Raw genomic sequence first — 23,494 nt, 5'->3', positions numbered from 1 at the left:
GCAAGGAGGCAGATGAATGGAAAAGATGACCAGAGGGATGTTCCTTTGTACAGGCATTTGAAAAGTAGCCTCCTAGGTGGAAACCTATTTAGGAGATTTATAAATACTTCCTGGATGTAAATATAAGGAGAGCCATCAGGAAGACTGTTGTTGACTAAGCCTTACATTGTGACTTGAAGGCCAAGGAACTTGAGCTCTTTCAGACTATATAGGTCAGATGATGACTGATTTCCTAAAGCTATTAATGGCTACTGTGCTACTGAAGTCAGTTTTACCTATGTTGTTACATTATGGAAGTGTGTTTGGTCAAATATACTATGTCATGTCAACATGTCTCTAAGTTTCCTAATTCTGAACCAAGACAGGAGAAGCCCTCATTTCTGTTTGTTTGGAAAAATTTGTCTGTTTGTTTGCTTGTTTTTAAGAAAAAAAGGTATTACGTTCTTGGAATGCAATGGATTTACTCCACAGGACCATTGTGTGATAATTTTGGTCATTATATTATAATGAGCACTTGCTCTATTCATTGTGGAGCTTAGTATATCTTAATGAGTGTTGTGAGCTTAGTATATCTTAATGAGTGTTGTGACTCCTCTGAAGAGCAAAACTCAAGAATGTCCCCGTGCACGTGGCTCATTTAAATGGATGAGTAACATATAGAGACCTGTGTGCACATACTTATTTGCAACACATAGCTGTAATTTTGCTTTAAAAGCAGGGAATTATTTTTCGTAACTTTACAGAAATCCTTCTATACCTAGCATTCATATTTCATACAAGGTGAAATATGAGTGGTTTCACTAAAACACTTTTGTATTAAAGGACAACTTGTAAATTTTGTAAATTTTTTGTTCAGGACTGACATATATTCATTAAAATTATAGCTCACAAGTTAATCTGATTTGGTACTTGACCCCACGCTAAATCTACGCTTTTTAGATACAAGTTTATGTTTTTTGAAAAATATTAATTAATATTTAAATAGGGCTACGGCATCTGTAAACTCAATAGAGGAACATTCTAGCATCACTGTATTCAGGAAAACGAGAACAGGAAACTGAATGTTATACAAATTGACTAGTAGACAAGGTCTTAAGCCTGTCAGTCTATCTCGTCAATCTTTGTAGGTTGCTGGAAGTCTTGCTGTGACACCAAAGCTTTTGATGATGACATTTCTGTAACATCCACATATGGTGTTAGCCTAAAGGGAAACACTTTGCTCTTCTCTATCATCTCTTGGTGTTGCCACAAAAGCCAGCTTTAAAATGAGGCAGTGGGTTTGAAAAATACTGTTTTATTAACATTAAGACTTAAAAATATTAACTAATTTTCTGAATTGGCAAAGTTGTTTGTCCTTCACAAAACCTGAAGGCCATCTTCATTTTATTATTCTAAAAGTTGCAGTATTAGTACATTCAAACTGATAGACAACTCTTTAATCAAACTATTCTTTTATTTTCTGTACTCTTCCTCTACTGTGTCATTTTTATTTGAACATCTTTTACCATCCACAGAGAATTGCAAAAAGGAATTTACTGAATTTATGAGTACACAGCAATTATTTATTTGCTGATAGAAACAGTAGATAGGTAAGGCTCACCTACTCCCAGGCAGAATGTTATACTGCCTGCTAACTCAGATGTGATTTCCTGCTGAGTTACTGAACACCAGACAGTTACCAGTCAGGTAGGCAAGTGTGAACCTCCATTGCTTCTGAGGACAGGGTAGTTGTTATTCTTGATGAGTTTTTTGTCTTCCCAACTCTGCACTTTTCCGTTTATGTCTTTATACCTTTTTATTAATTTTTTCATTACTTTTTAATTATTGCCCACTCTATATTTTCACTTCTGCCTTTATTTAACTCCAGCTACATTAAAACTCCAAGTTCTTCACTCCATTTTGGTACAGTGTTCAATATACCTGGCATCAGAGAAAATTTGGAAAAAAGATGACTTTGAATAATTGCAGAAACAGAGACTTTCAAATGGATATTTTAAAGCAAATTTGGCCCGATTTCTGCTACAACTGTGAACTTACAATGTCTGCAGGAAATGTTATTTTATGGACTGCACATAATGACTGGCCTTTTAAGCTCCTGTCTCTCCATGTATCTCACGCCAATGAAAGGAACTGTTGTATACCTGATCTGCAATTCTGCTGAGTAATTTTAGTAGTTGGTTTAAAAGGCCGGAAGGGAAAGGAGAAAGGACATGAAGTAAAGAATTAAATAAAGAAGTAAAAGTATGTCATTTAAGAAAGAGATTGAAACTTTTTTTTTTTCTTGCATATGATAAAAGAAAAAAAGGGCATGACTAAATGTGTGACTTGCTCCTCTTGAAGTATTGTTCCCGATTATTGTAGGAAAGGTGTCAATTAGAGTCAGCTTCTTTATGCCTTCTTATCTTCTGTTTTTCACAAGAAGATGTAGTTCGTTTTACAGGTTACCACACAATGAAGTTGATTTTTTTTCCCCCTTAAGAAGCTATTTATGCAGTATATATCTCACTCCTAAAGAGGATTACAGGCTTAGACCAAATAATCAGGGTTTGTAAATACTTTTTATGATATTATAAGCAATATACTAGATATTGAAAATTATACATATCTTCTGCTTAATTTTAACATATGTATTTGCATACTGAGTTGAAACCCAATAACCTCAGCTTTTATTGATGCTTCTACTCAACAACACAGAAAAAACTTCTGCAATGGAGATGGCTTCTGTTGGCATTAACCTTCTCATCATACTGATTGAGGGGCTTCTGCGCAGCTGCCACCATTATTCTAGCCTGAATAAAGTGCACTGAAAATTTGTCTTCAGGAAGCAGGTCTTCGCAGCAAGGTTGACATGAGGACTTATTAAAAAAGTCATCTTCAGATGTATACATCTCATTTTTGGATGAAGGATATCACTCTTGTACCATCTGCAACAACTGTAACAGGTGTACTGGAATAATCTTTACAGATATAGGAAACTGTTCATCCAATTGCTAGCATCTGCCTATTTTATGATAAGGAGTTTTCTTCTTGCTATGAGGACTAAATGAATTCTGCATGTCAAATCTTTGCATAAATTAAGGGAAAGAACTCTACCAACCAGACTAACTTTTCAACATTTTAAATATACTAAGTTGAAAAACATGAATCTTTCTTATATAGCATAGCCCAGTTGAAAGTTATCAATTTGGTGTTGGGGTTTTTTGGGTGTTTTTGGGTTTGTTTCTTTGCTTGTTTGTTTTTTTTTTTATTTTATTTTATTTTCAGTTTATCTTAAAATGAAGGTTTTTTATAAGTGTTATGTGTTCCCATGCAGATATTTCCTTTGTCTTTGACTGTTTCTTACTGCATAAACAAATCCTTTCATTTTTATTTTGTTACTTTACAAGTTGTAAATAATTATGACAAATGCACCATCTCTGTGTGTGAAATCTCAAAAATATTGTTATTGAGTAGATTCCCAAAGGCCTTGTGAGACTAGTATCTTAACATTTATTCAGTCTGATCCTCTACAGTTTGCACTTTTTCAGTTCACAAGACCACATAATTCTCTACTGCCTAAAGGCATGAGAGATTGGTTTTTCTCACAAGCAAAATGAATAGGTATTTTCAGCTCCCTCCATTTTGTTTAAAGTTTGTCTTTGAAAACTCAGGATGATGAATTTGAGATTTCCTTTTAGGCACATGCTTATTTCTTTCCATCACTTATATTTTAAGGTTATACCTCTCACTCCTCATTGTTCAATTGCAGTAGAGGTTTATCGAACTCTTTTTTGTCAGGTAGTACAGACAGACCACAGTACTACTTTTACTTTTGAAGACCTTTTTATACCTGACATGTCTTGTAGTAACTTTGATGCTGCCTAATTGGAATCTTGGAAGTGAAAAAATAAATAACCGAATGAAGAGATGAGCGGCAGGCCTAAGATTGTACAGAATCTTATTTTACTTTCAATCATTCTTCTGTTCCTGTGCCTTACAGTCAGGTAACCCTCTAATACTATTGCTTTATTTATGTCTATCACCCATTCCTGAATTTGAGTCTCTCAATTATCTGTCTCCCACACTTTGAACTCAGAAGCGCTTGAATTTGCATTTGTCTTCATGGTCCCTCTGAATCCTGATCCAATCTTTTAACTAGTCTCCTTTTTAGTGTCTTACCCTTCTTGAACAGTTATTTTTCGTCCTGTCTGATCTACTTGTCTCACCTAATTTAGGTTTAAGTTTCTCAGGACAGGAATATCTGTCTTAAAACTGTACAAATACCCTTCACACAGATAGTTCTGCAGAAGTCCTGCAGAACCAATTTGGCATTACCCAGCACAGTGCTGCAGACCAGCTACCAACAGTCACACAGAAAAGGACATGGGAATCTGGTGGGCAGTAATTTACTGGTGAAGCAGCCATGTGTCCTTACAGCAAGGGAGGCTTCCTGATGGCTAGGCACAGCAGTAGGGTTGGGGCAGGGGATTCTCCTCTTCCATTGCGGTGGGACAGCTGTACCCTTTTTGCAGTGCTCCAAAACAAGGAGGTCAAGAAAATGCAGTGGTGAGTGGAAGGCCCCTGAGGTTCTGGAGGATTGCCAGGAGACAAGACAGGGCATCACAAGGAGCTGGTTGCAGGAGCAGTAGAGGAATCAGAGCCAGGCTCCCCTGGGAGGTGCACAACAACAAGGTAGGAGACACTGACCACAAGTGGTGGTGAAGGAGACTCCCATGGGATTTGAAGAGGCAATTTTTCACATGGAGCAAGGTTAAGCACTGAGACAAGTTGCTTAGAGAGGGACCTCTAGCCCCGGGGGTTTTTCAAACTCATCTGGACAAGGCCCTAAAGCAACCCAGCCAAACTTAGAAGGTAGCCATGCCTTGGGAGGAGACTGGAATAGATGATCTCCAAAAGTTCCTTTCAACACACAATTTTGCTTTTATTGCCCAGTGTGCAATCTTATTTGTAGTAAGTGTTTACTTAATCATTTTCTATTTTTTAAAAATAGCAAAGTGTAGAGTCCTGTGAAGCTATGCGGTGATTTCACAGGGATCAAATTCGGGTCTAAGTCTTCAGCACTGTAGTTTTTTAAGTCCTGACTTGGGAATGTATTTCATCTAAGTGCTCATTTCTAGTAACTTTGGATGTGAATGTCCACTTCAAACTTCAGTTATTGGAGAAAGTAGGTTATTGAGACAGACTCATTTTTAGAGGATACTTTTTTTACCTGCACTGATTACTAAGCCAAGTCCCCTTCTTCCAGAAATGTGTATTTTTGAAAAGAGTTAAAAGTATTTATGGAGGGGTAAGAGCACTGGTGAATGGAAAAATTCAGGACTTGGAGCATGAAAAGGATAAATAGGACTTGTTTGTCATAATGGCAAGAGCAGAACTGATTTATAGACTTTGACATCTTTAAGGCCAAAGGAAAAGATAAACCTGTGAAGGTGAAACAAAATGTTTATATCATGTTGGGTTAAGATACAGAAAATAGAATGATCACCAGGAGGACCAAAGATTTGTTTGGCACTGGAGTAGTACTTAAAGGAAAGAAGTTGAAGCTCATGAAGCAAAATTACTCAGAGGTACAACAGAGCATTCTAGAAAATAATAATGGCAGAAAACTTCTTTGTGTGCTTAAAACATTAATTTATAAGATAACCCTCTTATTTAGTAGAGCAGAATTAAAAGTCCTTCTTCTGATTTCTCTGAGTTTAGAATTAGTTTTTCCCCTCAAGCACCGTGCCAGTACAATTAAGAGAGTTAATTTACAGCATGGCCTGGCAGAAAGTACTAATTTGTAGTGCTTTTCTCAGTTTGTTGGGGCCTAGTTGGCATTAAGCAAAGGGAAGCACCAACCGTCCTAAGGGACTGACTCTACTGCTTCATTTCTGAGTATGTTTAATATTTTTCTAATTTCTAGTGCAGTTGCATTTGATAATCCTAAGTAAATGTTACATGTGTAATGCATTACACAACCTTTGGAGAAATCTCAAACAACCTTATTATATCTCTCCTGAGAATATGCTAAATAATGTGGAGAAAATAAGTTTCTTGCAGATGGACACAGAAAACAATGCAGACATTGCGTTGAGCAAGATACCATCTTTGTCATTATTTGCCTTCTTTTACAAAAAGAATAATACCATGTTATATTTTTGTCTGCATTAAGTTCTAGAGTAGTGTGTTTTTGAAACAAAAGTATTTTTAAATTGTTCTGTTAAGTTGATTTTATCCTTTAGTTTTAATGGTTTAGATTTTTTTGTCTGGAATGCGAGATCTATTCATTGGCAAGGTGCAGCTCAATATCAACTTAGTAAGATTCCTATCTGTTATGATTTGCATGGACTACAATATTTCATTTTCTCTCAAATACTATTGAATGTGTTAGCTGACACCTGATAGAATCATAATTGAGTTCAACTGCCAGCTCTGGCCAGCTACTTCAAAATAATCAAATGTTTCTATTTCTTGGAAGTGGCACATATACTGTATCATTTTTGCTGTTGTAGTGCCTCTTAAAAACACCTAACTTTTTTCCTGCTTCTTCGAATGAGAAAGGTAATTTAGATTTTATTTTTTCTTTCCAGTATAGAAATCAAATTAGAGTGTGTTTTACTCAGGCAGAAATTATAAAAGTAGCTACTTCACTCTTCCCTTTTCTTTCTTTTCCAGTGAAGCAGTGTGCCATCTTTTTGAATCTGTTACAGCTTGCTGACCAAGAAGAAAGTAAACATGGCATCTCTCTTCTGTTTATTAATGACTGCCTGTCTTTTTTTATAATTTGAAGGGTTAAGGATGCTGAGTAAGCATTGCAGTAACATTGCTTTGCAAGTACCTTTGATATTCCCATCTGAAATTTATGATCTCTCCTACAGGACCAGAACTACAAAAAATTCCTAATCCAGTTTCTGAAAAGGGACTACATTAAATGAATATTTGCAAGGCTTTCTCAGTAAAATCTTCTTTTTCATTTCTAGGTGTTGTGAAATGAGCAGAGAATAAATTTTATTTGAAGTAAGCAGAGAGGAGAAGCATATCATTTTGGCTACACCGCGGGTCTGGAACCCCAGAAGGAGGTGAACTCGCTATTTCCTTATTTTTGCAACAGAGTAATTTTTAGCTGGGCAGCAGGCAACATTTACTTGCTTTTAACGATTTGGCTCGGTTAGAAGGTATCCAAAGGGGCTGAACCACTGCCTGACTTTTACCACTGGGTCTATGGAATGTGGCAACAAATGGGCTCATAGAGACAGGCTTTACATGTACCCAACTCCTAAGCTTTGGAGCCAGCTGGTGTGGTTGTAAGATGACCAAGAAAGGAGAAGGATCAGGAAGCTCCAATGTAAAATTATCTGGACTGTCTCCTTCACTCAGTTGCACAGTGAATTTTAAATGCTGCTAGGTTCAGTAAACCCTTCACATCAGCTTCTTCCTTATATGAATGTGGCCACGCTTCCACTTGCCCAGTGAGAATTCTCATGGTCTCATATTTTTATTGGTTTTGGTTATTCCATTAATGCAAGCTATCATATAAAGCTGAGGAGTTTGTTCTCTCTTTTTTTTTTTTTTTTTTTTTTTTTTTTTTTTTTTTTTTTTAATTCCATAAGACAGAATTGGGTTTTTTCAAAGCCATTGACAGCCTCTAAAAGAGTATAGTATTGTGTCTGTGGTATTCTGCCACTTCTTCCTTTCATCTGTCCTCCAAAACTTTGAGGCTGTGGTCTGAAATGCTGTCTTGGTTGCTGCTGAGCTTGGTGGCAAGATTACAGCTCCGAGCCTACCTCAGCTGCTCTTTACTACATCCTGCTAGAAATTATTACAGCCTCCTGTCCAACAGTAGAATTGTATCTGTAGCCTCTCCTTACCTTGTCTCTGTCAAATAAGCTGCACTTAAAAGCTAAGTTTAATCTGATACTAGACATTTTGGCTGGCACCAGGACTGGCTAGCATGAAGTTAAGCTAGCAGATCTGAGGAGGTAGCAACATGATGAGAAGATGGTAATGAGCAACTAGGGAATGTTGTGGATGGTAACTTTTTGCTTTTTGACTTAACTCACTGTCAGCCAAAAAGATAGCTAGTAACAACTGTGTAGTTTTTAGAAGCATGAAAAGATGGTGGAAAACTAGCAAAATATGTGTTAGAGTTGATGATAAAAATATTTTTTCTAGATTTTTCCTGGTTTTGCTTTTTGTCTTGCTGGATATCATTTGATTGGTCCCAAATGAAAGTTTTGTTCCTTGTAACATTATATTTTTATCCCATAAGCAAGTGGGCAGTAATGTCTCAATATGAGTTTAGTTTTTAAGTGTTCAGCTTCAACTTAGAGAACTGGGGAATGAACCCTGCTTAATGAACAGGTCTACCTAAAATTAATTCTGAAAATAATGAGCCAGAAATTTTACTGATTAATGCCTGATGCAACACCAGTGAAGTCAAAACTGTTGCCTAGAATATAACTCAGAAATAGCTTGTGAAAATGTGCAGAAATCTCTCTTTGGAAGTTTTTTTAACTATTTCCAGTATTTCCTAGTATTACCTCAAATTCTGTCAAAATCATTGCCGTCAAAAGTCACTGTTGTCTCTGGAGGTCACAGTGCAGATGATGCAATTTTCATTGAGTCTAAAGACTTCCTTTTTTTGCCTCAAAAGATTTCTAGTCATATGTTACTCTGGAAGTTTTGAGGCGATGATCATGGTTGTTTCCAATGCTCTTGTAGTGGTAACATGGTTAAATGTTCTTTGGTAAGCATTTCAGAAATGCAGGTTTATTTAAAAAAGGGTATAAATCTAGATGGACAGATGCTTGTATGTGTCTGTGTGGTTTTCTGTGCTTATATGAAGGCTGACTTTCTTATGAACTCCCACAAAAATAATGTGGAAAACAGATGCTGCACTGTCTTTATCTCACCATATGATTTTTATTTTTAATAAATATGCGAGTCCTTCACTAAATTTGTATACATAGTTCCCATGCTTTAGTGGGTCTAGAACTGACCCATTAAATAATGAAGAAGCTTTTGTAGCTAGATGTACCAATCTAGTTATTAAAGGGGGAAAAAAAAGTTATGGCCTTATGGCCTGTATAGTTCACTTCTGATAGACTATTCCACTTTCATTTTTTTTGTCAGTAGATACAGGTAACTGGTTGGAGCTGATAAAATCATAGACTTCTTTCCTGGCTCAGATAGGTTTTATGCCTTAGCACTCCTTATCTTTGCTCTTGGTTTACAGATTTTGAGAACACAGATGTTTAGCAGTCACTGTAATCACAGAAAGTTTACTATATAGATAAAGTTCAGTTTCCTAACAGAGATTTCCTTTATAAAAGTGTTTATTGGCCATACTTGTCTAGTGTTACAGACTTACTGAAAATTGTAGTGAGAGGAAAATCTAGGCATTGATCTCTTCTTTCGCGGTTTTTTAACTTTATGTAGCTTGTCTAATTCAGTTCCAGTGGTGGGGTAACTTGGTCTGTAATGCTGGGTGTCTGGATAAACCTGCAGAGAATTAGAATTGGGTAAGCTGCTGGTGAGAAGCTAACAAAGGTTAAAAGAGCATCTAAGACTCAGTGTTGTAGCTTCTTTCCTTACGATATATGTGACACATTTGACATGAAATTGAAAGGTTTAGTTGTTAGATCTATAAAAATACCCACAAAGCATGACCAAGATAAAAGGTGCATAGAGTGGAAGGTCATATTTTCTTCTCAAATGGATGGTTCTTTGACTATAGGTGGTTTAGCAACTAAAACTCACAGAAATAAAAATGTTTTTTTTTAATTTTTTTTTTTCCTCCAGGGAGATCTTTTTGTTGTTATATCTTTAGAAGAAATACTTTTTTCTTTTCCTTTTCTATTATCACAGATCCTGAAGTGGCTGATTACTTTTGTTGGATAACCTTGTCTAACAAAGTAATATCTGAAGAGGTGAAACAATCCTTAAAGTAATGCCAGAGAGTGAAAAATGTCAAGATGTCAAAGATGTCTTCTGGATAGGTTAGAAGTTATTTTCAAGAGTACATATTGAAAGGGAAAGAAATTGGGTCCATTGGGCTTAACTCAAAATACGGTTTGGCTGTGAAAACTAGTAGTGCTCCATAACAACAGGGTTTTGTCTGAGAAATACAATCAGCCATATAACAAGAGCAAGTCAGCTGGCCGTAGTTCATATTCAACCTTGTCATAAACAGGTTAAGTATTTTTTGTAACAAGTGCATTGTTTATAATTAATTTTAATGTTACTGTTTTGTGGGTTTTGTTGTGTTTTGGTTTTATTTGAAACAGTAAAACCCAAAAAGAAAGTGGAGTTGCTGAGCATGCTGCTCTGTCTCAGGGTTGAAAATTATCCTGAGTAGGGATCTTTAGCCCACTCTCTAGAGCTTTCAAAGGTAAAAGACTTCACATAGACTGCTTTCAAAGCTGGTATGAAAACATTAGTAGAGGAAAAAAGTCTTCCACTGATCATTAAGAGTCTACTTTTGTATGTGCAAAACTTTCAATAACATGCAGGAACATTCATCACGTAGGAAGAGGTTTTAAGGTTTTTACATTTCTGTAGAAGCTTTGAATGTTTAAATAAATATCCACTTCCTCAGACACATTTCTTTGTTCAAAGTGGACAAGAAGAAGGAATGTGACTCATTATACTAGGGCATATATTGTATTGGGTTCACTTCAATAGTCCTGGTAAGTAGGATATTTTGAAGAAAAACTAATGTCTTGATTAAGGAAATTCAAATTCCCCAAATTCTTGAAACCTGGAGCAAAAAGAAGAGAAGTATGTCTCAAAATCTGAAATTAACTAATAATCTAGAAGATTTTTACTGTTTAGGTTATTAATTTAGTATGTATTATAAAGTATCAGTAACAGCAGATAAGTAATCAAAGAAAGAAAGGGAGGAAAAAGGGCCTCAGTGTATTCTCTCACTGCTGTATAAAAGCAGTTTAATACATGAAAGAATTCTTTTTAGTAGTATTTTAAATTCAGTAATTGTCTTGGAGTGTGGCTGCTGTGTGTATCTATTTTTGATTTATTTTGGTTTAATAATAAATGCAAAAATAGCCTATGTTATAGAGAATAAATTTTTGGTATGGTATTGTAGTATTTTAGTTAAAATTTTGGAGTAGGCCTAAGGGCTTGCTCTGCAAAACATTTCCCAGGAAAAAATCGAGTATAATTTGCTTTCTCATAACTCCACGAAAGACTTCTTGCATTTAACAAAAGCAAAACTCCCCCAAAAAAACCCCAAAGCATCCAATCCAATAGTAACTCTTGATGGTTTCAAAAAAATAAAAAGCAATTGATATTAGTGATAAATGATCTGATTACATATTTCACTATTACAAGGATAATTCTTCAATTAAATATCTCCTTTATTGTGCTGATTAGTCAGGCCAATGCATTGTTACAAATGAGAGGATGTAGAACTGGGAGATTTAACCCAATTGTATGATATTTTTTTTTTCAAAATTCTTCAAATTATGCATTCAAGTAACTAGTACTCATCACTGTTTTAAAGTTTTACAAAATTTCTCATTAAAATAGTAAATAAAAGTAAGTTTTAATTCTAAATGGGGTGGATACTTCTAAATAAGGAATTTCACCTTTTTTTGTAGAATGCAACATTTTGATTTGCAAGTCAGAGGTGTATTTTATTTCATAGTTATATAGTCAATAGGTCTTAGCTTATGGGTTAAAAAGATCACTTGTGAATTATGTTGACTGCAAACATTTTTATAGATTTTTAATTTCGTATAGATTTTTTCCATTCTATGAGAGGAAGAGAAAAAACTGATGTATATAAAGATGACTGTGTTTCAGATGAGCCTGAGATATAGGTGGCAAACAGGTCTCTCAGCTGTTGGTGTCATGCTACTGTGATGCAATTTAGTAGCATATGTCAACACTTCCATAATATTATGCAGTGTTTATTCATTGTATGGATTTACTTCGATACATAAATGAACAGAATACAGGAAAAAACGCAGTCAGCATTTATACAATGAAGTTTTTCAGATGTTTGATACATACTACAGTGAATTGCCATGGTTTATGATGTTTTCTATCTCTCTGCTTGAGTATGTCATAAATACAGTTCTTTTGGATTGCATGCAGTACAACCAAAGACAGACCATTTCAAAATGCACCTTGGTCTCATTTTCTGAGAGTGAGAAATGTTTTATATCGTGAGGCGATTTAATAGTTGACATTAGGGAAGGATGTCTACCTAAATTCAATCTGGTGGCTTTTAACTACTTATGTGATTTGCTAGCATGTTCTTACCTAACTTGTAAAACGCATACCAGATTCACAGTTGACTGTGTCTTCTCAAAAGGATAATGATGTGTTCACATGTCTAAAACCTGTGCTTCTTAAAAGTTGAAAATAGTATGGGTTTGGGTTTAGATTTCGTGTGTGTATGAACTGCAAGAGGATTTTACATTATCCATTCATTTCACAGTAAAAAAGTATATTTTAATGTACAAACCAAAATTAGAGTTTTGTGCTTTGAGACCAGTTTGTGCAAAATGATGCAGTCATGTATCCAACATTCAGAGTCATTTCTGGTAACAACTTTACATTTGTTTACATGTTTTAGTTTCTGTTGCTCATTTTATTATGCCATAAATATTTTCTTTTTTTTTTTTTAATACAATTTATATTCTCCTCATTGTCTAATTGTCTTATATATTGTCAGCAAGGTTTTTTACTTACTGCTTATTAGGATGACAGACCAGTAAAGTGCATAGATTTTCTCAGCCCCATTGATTGCTGGTGCTGAAGAACAATCTAGTCTGCATATATGGGATGTATTTTCCATATATATAAAGTAAGTCTTTTTTTGGCAAATACCATATGGAAAGGTGTTGACATTTCATGTCATTCTTTATCTGTTTTTGTCACAAAATGGTGTCTGAGATGCAGTGTTTCTGCACACATAAAAGGACAGAAAACAAGAACATAACTTTCACTACTCTGACAATTCAGCAAGTGCCCATTTATGCAAGTATGGCTGTAAGTGGTAACCTAAGTTATCTGTTTTACTTGATTTATTCTTTTTCCCCAGCAAAGAACAAAAACTGGTGAGGTTTGAAGTGGTTTTATAGTGAAACTACAGAAACATAAAGCTTTTATTACAGATTCACATGCTTAAAAATGTAGTTATAGGAATTACATGGATTTTTTTTGTCCCTCGTGTCTAGTAAATCTATAATTAAAAACACTGAATATGCTCATGATCAGAATTGTCTGGGATGGCTGGATTTATCCGGTTCAACCGTAAAAAATTTGCATAGACTCTTGATTCAACTTCTGAACCTCTTGGCTTTTTTTGATTGGTACAGTAAAATAGTGTTAAATTATGTCAACAACTACAGGAATTTCATATCTGGAAATGTTGATTTACAGAGACATTTATGCTAAAAAATATTTTTTGTCATAAAATATCTCAGACGTATCTAGCCACAATTCTCACCATCTTCACTGCTCACCCACTTTATTTGAAATATTTTCCTCTTTTGTTGTATCACTTACACTTGCTGCCCAAACTATAAATCGGATTTTATAGTCATCTAATAAAAATGTAACCTTGGTGTTCCTCTGGAGAAGCAGGTGAAGAGCTGCAAGTGTGAGCCTGAAATCTAGGAGGTGGGATAATACAGGGAAATTTTTAAGTCAGATTCTCAAATCTGCAGATTACCTAAGGCTGCAGGCTTTACCTCAGGAACGTTTTTTGTTTGAAGAGTCAGGCTGATCAGAATGGTTTTTCCTTTCCTGTTAGGCTGGGATACTATAAATTAGCCTTAGTGCAACTGTTCCATAATGTCTAACAGGCTAATTATTCCAAATGTATGAGCTAATTAATTGCCTAGAGCTCACAGTCAGGAGCTGTTGTTCATGATTTCTTTATCTGTGGTACAGTTAAGTATTGTGCAGAAGTATACTTCTAAAACCTTGTCTGTGAGGCTTGAAAGACTTCTGACGTCCCAACAAAGCTTAGAGAAGTCTCACCTGAATTCTCATAATACTGAAGAAATTTTAAGACTATTCTCTTTTACTGTGTTGCATATTCCTAATAATTGAATCATTATTGCTTAGAGATCTGTAAAGATGTCATTTAAGAAGTAGAAAACTCAAACAGCAGAAAAACTTGCATTTATGCACTGTTGCATCTGCACTTCTGCAGACGGATGCTAAACTGACCCAAAAATGAAATTTTTTTTTTTTTTTCAATCTTTTACCTTGTGGCTGTTACTATTGTCTTTCATATATTATTTGCACTATGATACCACCTATAGGCCCTTGTTAATATAATGCATGGAGATGATTAATGCGCTGGTGTTGGGTGTGTGGTTGTCTAGAAACACCTTTACATGTATTTGGTAGAAGACCTTTGTAAACTAGGGAGTCCAGAATCACGTGGATTGGAGAGGACCTCTTGAGTTCATCCAGTCTGCTCTCCCAGCTCAAGCATGGTCAGCTACAGCAGCTTTCCCAGAAACATGACCAGCTGTGTGTTGAATTTCTCTGCAGATGAAGGCTTTACAACCTCACTGGACAACCTGAGTTAGTGAGTTACTGAAGTAAAGATGTATTTTCTTGTGTTCATTTGGAATTTCCTGTGTTTCAGTTTATGCCTGTTGTCCATTGTCCTGTCACTAAGCAGCACTGGGAAGAGTCTTCTTCCCTTTTATTCAGTCTCTCTCTTCAGGTGGTTATACATATTGGTAAGATCACCTCTGAGAATTCTCATCTCCAGGCTTAACAGTTCCAGTTCTTTCAGATTTTCCAGTCCCTTCCTCATCTCCTTGGTCCTTTGTTGGACTCTCTCCAGTATGTATGACTCTCTCCTGGGCAATGTACTGGAGAGCCCAGAACTGAACCCAGGACTCCAGGTATGGCCTCATCAGTGTTGTGTAGAGAGAAAATATCACATCCTTCGACATTACTGGCAACACAGTGACATAGCAGTGAGAGGGTTGTGGCATTAGAGAGTTCTGTTTTTCCTTTTTCAATAGGACCACTTTAAATATAACAAAGATGGAAATGTCTGTACACAGATGTCACTATGTTTTCAAAGTCAAGAGAAATCAATATTTAGTAATTTAAACTCAATCAGTTAAATTTTTCATGCTGGGGAGCCCATAACTCAGTAAATATGTTTTTAATGGAACTAAGAAATAGGATAATTTCTTTTATAAAGCTGTGAGATACACCACTTAGAATTAATTCATACAAAATTCCTAGCAGAATTTTGCAGTCTAAGTAAGTTTATAGGTAATTTGATCTCACACTATCCCAATATTGAGACTAATGAATGGCTTATGGTGTCAATATACATAAACAGCCACATTACTGCTAATAAGACCTCTGAAAGCTTCCAACATACCCTTTGTAAAATGACTTATGGAAAGGCATGTAGTGGCTTCTTGATACTTAAATTTCTGTGTGCCACATTGAATCATTCATTAGCTTTTCTGCTGCTATGAAGATAAAATGCAATTTAAAAGTTAAAATTTCATTCATTTTATTTCTTTGATCTAGCAAGGGTTGGGAGTGCGAGAGAAGTGTCTCTTGAAGGGATGGCCACATCAGACAGGCCTTGTGTATCTTTGTAGTACTTGGAAGGGAGAATTAGCTGAGATGATGGTGCAAAATTATTTACATTTTTCTTTTTATTTCATAAAAAATCTTTCTTTGTTTTCTTGCCTCTGGTCATGGATGGTACATGTGTAACTTCTGAGAGGCAAGCTTGAAAGTTCAAAGTGTCGTTTATGCTGAAAAAGACCTTCAAGATCATTGAGTCCAATCATTACCCTAACACTGCTAAGTCCACCATTAAACCATGCCCCTGAGAGTCACATCTATGAGCATTTTAAATGCCTCCAGGGATGATGACTCAACCACTTCCCTTGACAGCCTATTCCAATGTCTGACAACCCTTTCAGTGACAAAGTTTTTCCTAATATCCAATGTAAACCACCCCCTGGTGCAACCCGAGGCCATTTCCTCTTGTCCTATCATTTGTTACCTTTGAAAAGAGACTGGTGAGTTATGGAAAGACACTGAGTATGTATTGAACGATATGTGGAGTCTATGCTATTGTGTGGTACTGGGCTACTATTGAGGAGGAGATAGTGGACTGTATCTTAACGAAAATAATTTACACCTTTTCAAAGCTGCTATTTTCCATTTGCTCTGTCTGCTATGTTTGGGAAAAGGGTTTTATTTTGTGTCCTGTGAGTCATCAGATCTAGGAAGGAAGTGATTTTCAAAAGATTTTTCACACAAAATATCGTGTTATTTGTCACACAGACTGGAGGTTTGTTTTTTTTTTTTTGCCTACAGGCTTGTGATTGTGACAGATACTGCTGTATGATAAGACATGTACCACAGGCTCTATGGCAGATGAAGTTTGAAAATTATGTCAGTTTGAAGAGGTGGAAAATGATACAGTAAACTTAAAATCATTTACAGTGTGAGGGATATCCTGTTTATTAACTGAACTCTGCAGTAGTTGCTATTTCTGCAAGTTTTTATTTATGACCCTGTACAGAGTTTATTGCAAAGAACATTGTCTCACTGAGAGTAGATAGAAAATATTGTTGAAATGGCATTTGAGAGGGAAAGGTTTAATCTATTCCTGAAAACTAGTGCTACCCAAACTCCTTCAGAATTTTGGGATCCAACATATCTTTGTAGCGATAAATTTTAAAGGTTAGGCATATCCTGACACCTTTTAAAAACCTTTTTCTTTTATAACCCTGCTTTTCTTTTTTCCATAGCTCATAAAAATGTTATTAGACTAAAGCAGTTTGTGTAAAGTCTGTATTGGGGTTATGCACCTGAACTGTTGGACTATGACTAACTGTATAGCATTAGTTGTCTTCCTCTTTTTCTTACTCTCTGAATGTTAGTTTATGTTAGGCATACCAAGTCACTCAGTTGTACAACTTTATATGCATTTGAATTATGAGGAGCACCTTACATGCTTAAAATCCTATGTTCCTTCATAACTTCAAAATTATTCCTTTTCTATTTTTATTATCTCTTTCTTAGTACAAAAAAAGTGCTGTCAGTAATAATGGTGCCATGTAAGTACAATATATTTCTCTATGTTACTCTCAAAAACCAGAAAAATGGTAATCCCTTCCTACTGTGTTCTTGCATTTGTCCTAGAAATTAAAAAGCAATAGAGTTTGTCATAGTGTATTATGATAAATTTTTTGTGAGTCCTCACTATGAAAGGAGACAACACTATTCAGCCAGTTAAATTGCCTGGAACGGAGAAACTTCTGATATCTAGTGGGTAATTATAACTTGAAATAGTGTGTACTGTTTGCTCACATGACTGTATAAAATTTTTGGGGTCTGTACTGGCTAATGAACAAGGCGAGGCAGATAGTATCAGTTGATTGACCATTTTGCAGTATTGAAATACAATTTCAGACATTGATTCTTCCATCAGTGGAACCTGGACTTGAATATGTATTTCCTAGACAATCCCACTTCCGAATGTCACTTATTGGAAGCAACTTGTGTGTAATAAAGATCATAATCAGATTCTTTACTGGATAGGAAACAGAGTGTTTTAGGTACGAGTCATCCTCGGTCTTCACTGAGTATTGCTATGTTCAGTGATATTCTGATCACTTTGCACATGTAATGATCAGATAGTAGTTAGTTGTACACAGGAGGGTGCTTTATCATTAAAGGGAATGAATCCAAAAGACCTGTTCTTAATTTTGATTCGACCAATGTGGCTGAATGCTTCATATGTTTGGTTGATACCTGAGCTGAGATAAATTAATACAGTTAGATTCCTTTTATGGTTTTTTATTTTGAGCTTCTTCTGTAAGGAGGGGAAACATACATACAATGACACTTGGAATATGCAAGAGATACAATCTGTATTTTAGTTAAAATTATTTTTTATTGACATATGGAGATATTTCTTAACAGACATGCAAAAGTTTCAAGAAATAAAACCATTGCTAACACACATGGTCTAATTCAGGTATGGTCTAACACCTAATCTAATAATACATACTGTCTGTACGTATATCTGTTATCCTTCCCTCCTCCACTGCTAACAACTTTTTAAACCATTGGCCAGTTCTTGCCAAGTTTCACAGATGGCTAGAAGCCTCAAGGATGTAAAATTTCCTATAAGTTTTACAAAAATAAGTACTGCTTCTAGGAGAAGAGCTTGCTGTGTGATAACACCTTCTACTAAATATCCCACAATCAAGAAAATACTCAAGTTATTTTGATTTAGCTGTATTATGATATAGCTATGTGTTTCTGAGTTTGTGGTGTCATGAAGTGTGTTTCTTTCCAGGGCTGCTACAAAACAAGGTGCTAATTGCATCAGAAAGGAGCAGTCTTAAAAGTTAAAATGGTTGGAAATTAAAAGGTCTTCTATTGATGCATTTTTTTTTTATTCCTGCTGTAAAAATATGATTTGATTAAAATCTTGTATATTAGTTAATAATTTAATTTTTTTTGTATCTTTTTAATATACCCATGAAAAATTGTGCAAGGAATTTTTTTTCTTATCATGTCTGGACTATATGTTATCCAGTGGTATACCAGAGTGCCTCCCCAAAATGGTGAAATTATTCCTGAATTATGCTAGTACATATGAAAGGAGACTGTTATTTTTTTATTGGACTTTGTTGAAAGTTCTGGGGTATTATTTTGATTATTTTCTTGTTCTCTTATGCTTGTATTCAGAGATATCTGAAACTGCTATGTAGAAACTTTTAAAAATGCAATTTTCAAATCAGATTTAGAAAATATAATCAAGAAGACTAAGTAAAATAATATTCTGAATAAAATACAGATAATTGAAATATAATTCTAGATATGTAAAGTGTTTAGAACACAGCAAGAAAATATGCTTTAACTGCAGAAAAAAAATCTCAAAATTGAGCAAAAGTAGAATTTCTTTAATCTTTGACTATCAGGGGAAGGGAGTGATACTCAGGAATGTGGACACAGGAGAAGGAAGTGTCAGAAGTATGACAATTTATGAACTGTTTTTAATAAGAATTTTAGCACCTTACGGCAGATATTAGGGAAATATTATTTACATCATATGAAACAGCAGTTTGCTACAAATATCTATTCATAACACACTATTTTCAGAGGTATTACTTAAAAACTTTGATTAGATACAGACAAAATGTGTGCCGTTCAATACAGTGAACTGTAAATATTCTGTCTTTATATAGGCAAGATTTACTTAACTCTCGATAGCATTCAGCACATAGCACTGTCACCAAAACATACCAATGGAAAATTTTTCTGATAGTCACTTCCTAAAGACCAAATGTGGGTGACCCAAAATTATAAAAAACTTAGTTTAAGTAGTAGTTTGTTCAACACTGGAGTGATAGGTGATCTTTAAGCAGAAGATGGAGGACTCTGCACACTATGGAACTGTGGTTCACAGACTGACTGACAAGTAAAGAAAGACTCAGACACCAGAATCAAGCTCTGACAACAGTCTTATTCTGGATATAGGATGAAAAATGAATATATTTTGTGTGAGAATGCATAGAGAGTGAATGTATATATATTTTTTTATGTCTGAACACAAGCACTGGTGAAAATAGAAGAAAACCAGACTCAAAGAGCTAGAATTTTGTCCTAAAAAAGACACTGATTTAGGATTATTTCGATGTATAAATATTTGCAAGGCATATGTTCGAATTTGTTTTTGTAGGGAAGAGTATCAAACCTTGAAGAAATTTGAAGCTCTGACATGATAACTAGAGTAATTAAGCTACTTTGTTTTTGAAAACATGATAGATATCTTTGACATGTTAAAAAAACCTTCCACCATTATTGTTGCTCCATTTCATTTACGTGACGTAAACAAGATAAACACTACTTTTCTTGTGTTTTTTTTTTCTTTGTCTTCCTCACTAGGGGAGGAGTTTGAAAGTTTCCTATCTAATGTAAACTTTCATGATTATTTGTTATTTTGTAATTAAACTATCTAACTGGGAAACAGGTAAATTTTAAATTTTTCAGTGAATGACCCATTGGTGACGATTCTACTGTAACTAGTTTCAATAAGCTAGCATTTGCTCTAAGCCAGAAGATGAACATGGTGTTTATTTTGTATGTTAAGTACCTGGAAACTTTTTCATTCTGAATTTTACTGTACTTGACAACAATTACTTCTTTCTTTGGTCATAAGTTGTCTGTGTTTTCAAGGAAGCAGAAATCTTGGATGAAAAGTATCCTTGTGATCATATATTTTACTTCTACATTTTGGGAGTTGCTTTTCATTTAAATGTTAATGGAGTATCTTGACTATATGTTTGTATAATGATATCACTTCAGTCTCAATGCAAAAGGAAAAACCGTCTGCTTTCTTTTCAAACTCTGAACTGTGTTATTTGGTAAATAAACAAAAGAATCATCTGGTAAAAACATTTTAGCATCTGAGAATATTGTTTCAACAGCAATTTTTGAGTCATCCATTCTATTCAAATGTATCAGCATTGGTTATTCAGGGGTTTGTATAAATAATTAAGATGTTATTACTACATAAATAAAAAGCTATTGCCACATGAAAATATCTTGCTTCTTACTCATGTTAAATAATACTCTTTCGAAAAGTATTTAGTAAAAATGTGTCTGGAAAAAAACAACCTAAGGTCTTGAGAGTACAAAATTTTATCAATTGCATGAGGCATTTTAGAGAAGGAAATATAAGGTTTTTAAACCATTATATTTCACAGAATCATAGAATATCCTGAGTTGGAAGAGACCCATGAGGATCATCAAGTCCAAATCCTGACTCCACACAGGGCAGTCTAAAACTTAAACCATATATCTAAGAGCTTTATCCCAAATGTTTCTTGAACACTGACATGCCATGACTGCTTCCCTTGGGAATTTTATTCCAGTGCTTGACCACTATCTCAGTGAAGAACTTTTTCCTAATATCCAATCTGAACATCCTCCGATACAGTTTTAAGCCATTCCCTTGCATCCTGTCACCAGACACCAGAGAGATCAGCAACTCCCCACTCCATTCTCTCTCATGGGGAGGTTGTAAGAAGCAAAGAGGGCATGTCTCACTCTCTCCTCTCTGTAAGAAGAGTACACCTAGTGTCACAAATCATGCCCTCTAGACCTTTCACCATCTTTGTTGCCTTCCTTTGAGCAGATTCTGAAATTTTTATATGCTTCTGATATTGTGGAGCCCTGAACTGTGCACAGTACTCCAGATGTCACACCAACCAGAGTAGAGCAGGACAACCACTTCCTTCAGCTGGTTGACTATACTGTGCTTAGTGCTCTCCAGGATATAGCTGACCTTTTTGGCTGTTCGTGAATGTTGTTGACTCATGTTGATCTTACTATCAACCAAAACCGCCAGACCCTTTGTACGAATATTGTTCAAGCAGAGTATCTTTATTTTTTCCCCAGAATATAAACAGTAAATTTTTTCAGCTTTTCTGTGAGATAAATAGGTGGATAAAGACATTGAAATTCATAACTTTTTGTCTATTGCCTATTCTTAATGCTACTCATTATGCATTAAGAGATTACTGCACTATACAAGATGGAATAGCCTCTGCAATTGGGATCATCTGCTATAGAGAGAACAATGAGTTCTATGTAGAAAGCATTGGACAGAATATATTCATTTTCTATCAGGCTTACCTTAGGAACTTGTTTTTCCATATTTGCTCAGCAAGTCTCTGTATTGCTCCATATTTTACTTTTTGCTACAGAAGTAGCAATAGTGATATGTTCAAATCCATTTTTAAGCCTTTTATTACAACTTTGATTTACAAATACTGAGCTGGTTGCTGTGTAAATCTGTTGCTGCCCATATAGTTATAGATTTTTTCTGGCTGTGGTTCTGGCTCCTTAAGAGTTGATTTACATTAAAAAGCCTTGAAAAACATGATACAAGTGTTTGGAGAGTATAAGATAGACAGAATTCTTGGCGGTAGGTACATTACAACTGAAATTTTCAGTCTGTCTCAGTAAAGGCTGACTGAGTGAGCTTTTTGCCAGAGCACGCTGCTCTAAAAAGAGCACCTGCCCTTCTTTTGGTATATGGAGCAAGTAATTTATTCCAGTTCAGATAATTCAGCTTATTTTCTCTGCTGTTCTCTGTACAGTTACTTACTGATATACCAAGCATAGAAGGAAGAATGCAGGTATTCACTGCATTATCTGTTTTAATAAATTAAAGAGAGAGAAGAGGAAGACTGTTTTAATAAATTAAGGCCCTACGATTTTCCTATTTAGTTCCCTGATCTACAGGGTACTCTGGGGTTGCAAATTTGGAGATACCACATGAATAAAGATGACAGAATGTATTCTGCAAGAGAAGGGGTTTGATCTCAGTAGCCAAATCATTCACTCCTGTCTTACATGTCTGCTCTTAGGGCAGTAACAGCACTGCAGGAATGAGGGACAGATTTCTCTGAGTTTTCCTATGTAGGGATGGTCCCTGCTTAACCACAGAAAGTTAGTCCAAACCAGCTTGAAGCACAGCTGAAGGCTGATTCTGTACTTCTGCAGTTCAGGTTTCCTCAGGTTTCTCCACTAGAAGGGAGATCCTTTTCTCTCTGGTCTAGAATTGTGCCTAAGTGTTAAAATGATCATGAATGTTAAATTATCACTTTGCTGATGTGTTTAACAGATGCATTTTAAGGCATTTGAAAATTATTTAAGTATAATAGACTTGCCATGCTTTCAATCCTCACATTCTATGTCTCAGGAAAGAACACAGGCTGATGTAAATTATATTTAAGTTTGCTTTGTTAGGGTCCCTGAAACAAAAGTTTTCATGACTGTGCTTTTCATATGTGTGTATGCGTATAAACCACACAGCATGATAACCTGTTTGAGGTTTTTGTATATGTGTGGTTTCCCAATCTTTCAGAATGATATCCAGCTCTTATGAATAAAAATTTTTTTTTTCTTGAATCTACTTGCAAAATACTTCCTGGATCCTGCAGTGCTGAACTTAATACCTCACAAAGTTTAACTCCTATTATTTAAACTACTCTCTTGTGTACCCTGTGTACCTTGTGTACAAGGTGCTACAGGAAAGAAGTTTTAAGTAACTTCTTCCCTTGCTCGAGAAGTCATATGTGTATCTGTAGCCGTCATAGCTCTTATGAGCCTTGTTCTTCAGAAAACAAAGTCATTTATGCAATTCTCGGACTGTTTCTTTCCATCTATCTTTTGAAAGCATTATAAAGCTCCATATTTTTCTCTTTGCCATTATTAAAAAACCTATAGATGTACTTTACCAGATTGAGTAGTTGTTGTTGATTCCTTTACAGGAAGTGAGAAAGGGATGCTGGATTTGTACTTCCACACTATGGTAAAGACAGATTAGTGAGAGCTACCTTGAAGTTCTAATGGGTAAAGAAAATAGGGTAAATAGAAACTTCTGATTTAGCAAGTGAATATGATAGCATGTGTGTAAGTATTAGGCTTGTTTGATATTTGTTTCTTGGAC

At 35.3% G+C, this 23,494-nt stretch overlaps 1 protein-coding gene across 1 annotated transcript in view; it reads left to right on the top strand.

The window, feature by feature from the left end:
- Window positions 1–23,494, top strand: part of CDH18 (cadherin 18) — a 484,233-nt gene that overhangs the window by 254,850 nt on the left and 205,889 nt on the right. The window contains 1 exon segment of the mRNA XM_032700859.1: window positions 6,963–7,061. The gene's annotated coding sequence lies outside the window, so the exon portion shown is untranslated.

The sequence above is a fragment of the Chiroxiphia lanceolata genome, chromosome 1, assembly GCF_009829145.1.
Source record: "Chiroxiphia lanceolata isolate bChiLan1 chromosome 1, bChiLan1.pri, whole genome shotgun sequence".
Classification (NCBI taxonomy): Eukaryota; Metazoa; Chordata; class Aves; order Passeriformes; family Pipridae; genus Chiroxiphia; species Chiroxiphia lanceolata.
The sequence above is the reverse complement of the archived record's forward strand: the minus strand, read 5'-3'. Positions and strand labels throughout refer to the sequence as shown.